This window comes from Accipiter gentilis, chromosome 27, assembly GCF_929443795.1.
Source record: "Accipiter gentilis chromosome 27, bAccGen1.1, whole genome shotgun sequence".
NCBI classification, from domain to species: Eukaryota; Metazoa; Chordata; class Aves; order Accipitriformes; family Accipitridae; genus Astur; species Astur gentilis.
This window is the reverse complement of record NC_064906.1, coordinates 1,578,578-1,582,305: the sequence shown is the minus strand read 5'-3', so window position 1 is coordinate 1,582,305 and position 3,728 is coordinate 1,578,578.

The following is a 3,728-nucleotide window of genomic DNA, read 5'->3' as shown; positions in this document are numbered from 1 at the left end:
CGCAGACGACTACGAGGCAGGGGGAGGAGGGGGCAGCGAGGACGAGACGAGACGCGACCGCCGCCCGGCCCTGCGCCCGGCTCGGCCCGAGGGGAACGGGAACAGCAACAGGAACGGGAACTGCGCCGCCGCCGCCGCCGCCGCCGCCACCGGGAGCGGCGCGCCCAACCCCGCGCCCGGCCGCGCAGCGCCCTCTACAGCGCCGGAGCCGCAGCCCCGCGCCGCAGTGCCGGGGGCGGGGAACGGCCGCCCGCGCAACGAACGGCCGCCCGCGCCGCCTCGCCCCCGGGCCCGGGCCGGCCGCGGCTCCCTGCCGGCGCTGCCGACCCGGCCCCCGCCTGGGCGCACCCCGGAAGCGGCGTGAGGAGAGCGGCTCCGCGCCTCAGGGCCCGGAGTCCGCCCGGAGCGGGGCTACCCCCCGCGTTGCCTCAGCCCCCTTTAATGAGGTGATCGTGGCGGACTTCGGCCTGGCGCGCCCGGAGCCTGCGCAGTTGGGTCTTGCTTCAAAGCCCGGTGCAGCCTGTCGCTGCCGGGACGGTGGGGTCTCCCCTAAATTTACCTTCAAGTAGTCAAACAGGCCACGACCCCAGGTGCGTACAGCAGCACACGCCGTTCTGGTGTCGGCTGGGGGTGCATTTCACCATCAAAGCCAAATCTGTGTATCAAGGGGGATGTGCTTCCTCCCGGGCATGGACCGCGTCTTAACAATCGGCTATGCTAGCTCAGTTGTTGAAATTCCAAGCGAAGGAAAAAAATGACATTAGAGGAAGTAGTGTAACAAATTATGTGAAGGAAAATGGTCAGCATGAGCGTTGCTCACTGTAACTTCTGAGGAAATTTCTACCTCTCCAAGCACCGAGGACCTAGAGTTCACAGAATCCAGATCTTTCAGCCATAGCCAGTGCAAAGATGCAGGCCTGACTTCCAGAGGCAGGAAGGATTCACCATTTTAACGGAGATCTACAGGTAGATGCAGTGTGCCTCCGAATATCGGCGGTAAGGGCAGCCGACGCTAGTGGATATTTGAGAAAATTTGGTCCCACTTTCTAGATTCTCACTACCATTTGTAAGCTAAGAAAATTCTATGAGGGAGTATCAAATTGGGCTTTACGCTTAGGAAGCCATTGCTGGACAGGAATGATTTTGTCAAGAGTTAATTTTCTTGAAGAAACAAGAGACAGTTTGACAGTATGGCTATGTTGTCAAGAGCAAAAAAGAAAAAAAGGAGAGAACTAGAACGAGTTTAACATTTTTCTTAATTGCCACTAGTTTTCATTACCAGAAATATTGGCAGTTCTTCAAACAAGTAAAATGGTCTAAACTTTAAAAAAAAAGCTTAACACTCCTTGTGCGTTACTCTTCTCCCACCCACTTCTTATTGATTATCTGTAATGCTATAATTAGGTATTTGAAGGGGCAATCCATCACTGGGGGTGAAATAATCTAGCAAGTAGAGCATCACAAGAAGATAACCTTTTTAGTGTTTAGGGGTTTTTTTCCCCTTAGGTCCTTCCTCTAGAATTATGATGTTCTCCAAAATCAGGCACTTGCTGTCACCCATCTCTAACTCTGATAGATCCTCAACATTGCTCGGCTCTTCCTAAATCATGCAAACTACTAGGTATGGTGTAGTCTGTTTCCCCACATGCTATTAGAGTAGCCCCAGTTCCACATACTATTTTATGTGCTACCAACTCACAGAGATATTCAGCAACATCAGTATTCATTTTCAGTCTCTCGTTGAATGAACTGAACTGTGAATACCAGCCTTCAGTTGAATAGCCTTGAGTGGTTCATATCTTCTGTGCAGCAGGAGAGCTTTTTCCTGATGAGTCAGCAGCTGCAGAGGACCCACATACATGAAGTGAATTCCTTTGTGCCTCCAGTCTGTCATGTGTGTTCTAGCTTGTTTTTATTCCTCTCTGGCTATTCAGTGGGGCCATCTCAGCAAGCATGCAGAGATTTTTCACATTGGCTAGTTTGTGGCATCCAAACTTTTCCTTCAGCATCTGTTCTCAGCTTTCCCACACTGACATGCATAGCTAGGTACCAAGAATCATAGAATCACAGAATATCTCAAGTTGGAAGGGAGCCATAAGGATCGTCAAGGGCAACCCGCTGCTTCTTGCATGACTACCTAAAACTAAAATATATGATTAGGAGCGTCATCCAGATGCTCGTTGAACTCTAACAGGCTTGGTGGTGTAAGAAGCATCTGGACAACCTGCAGTACTGCCAAAATGAGTTTGTCATACCCTCAACTATTTCACTGCAAACAGAACAAGTATTTTTGTTGCAGCTTTCCGCCCCTCCTGACCCCTCAATAGCTGGGCTTGGATTTTCTTTAGAAAATGGACAATACTGCCAGTAGCTGCTGATGGAAAGTTTTTCAAATAGACTTTCAAAGTGGTCTTCTGAATTTTGCTGCTTTATATCAGACAGCATCATTCATTGCTTGGAAAATAATTCCTTTTCCAAGAAATTGGATATGCCACAGTATTAGTTTGTTGGTGTTACTTGCCATCTCTGGGTGACCTGATCAGCATTTTAATCTCTCTGGCTGTGAGAGTTGGGAGGGACTGCTGCCTTCATCTAGATTGCTTTCTCTCCTACCCATGCCACCAAGTGATCATTAGAGGAAGAGTCATTATCAAAAACATGAAAAATGGGGTATTTGGCTGAGCTGAAAGTGGTGATATTTAGGAACTGGAGATGACATTTAGGAACTGTAAAGTATGATCTGTGGCATAAACAAATTATTCTGCATTAAAATTAAATACAATTTTAATTAGTTGCAATCATCTCAGATGAGTTTGTTTAATTTTTTAATAAGTTTTAAAAATGTATTTGATTTCAGGGGTAGAAGGGGCTGGGATCTGAGCTGCACGGTTATAACATGGATCAACTTGACTGAGGGCAGGATTTTTTTAAACTAAAATACTGTTGCCATTCATAATGTGATTATGCTTTTACTGTTATAAAGAGATTTGCATTGGTGTGGTTCATACACTTTTCCCTAAATGAGAGCCTGTATGTATGATGTATTAAGTGTATGTGCATCAGTAGAATCATACCTACATGAGAAAGATGCACTGATATTACTGTATAAAAAAGTGTTGGTAAAGCTATGCAACTGTTATGGATACCCTGGCTTACACTTCAACTCATTTATGTACACAAATAAAAGATCAACATGGAAAAAAATAACGATCAAAAACTAGCTCGAAAAGCAGAAAAAGAGGTGGGATTTTGATTTCGTTGTAATTGTTTGGTGAAAAGTAATCAATATGCTAGTAGGTAGTATAGTCTGAGTTGCAATGTTTTCATTATAAATTAAATTGGTATTGGCCAGCAGAAAAAAGCTTGGGGCAAAGCCTACAGGATTGGTACAGCAGCATGGTTGAAATAGAAAAAAAAACTTCTGAACACTTAAAAAGCAAAGAAACAAAAGGAAAAAAAAAAAAAAAAAAAAAAAAAAGCAGCCCCCAAACCTCTCATTTTATTAATAAGCAGATGTATGGAAAAAAGGGCTATTTTAATACATTTTCATGCTGTGTTCTTAGGGCAAATTGTAGTTAATTTTTCCATCCCTCCTCTACATCCCAGACACATTTAGGGCAGCTAGCGTATGTGTTTATGTTTAGAAATGTGAAAGGAGACTTGCTTCAATGTGATGAGCTGTTTGGAGATGTCACTTTGTGTCTGTACAGTTAATTTGCACTGTACAG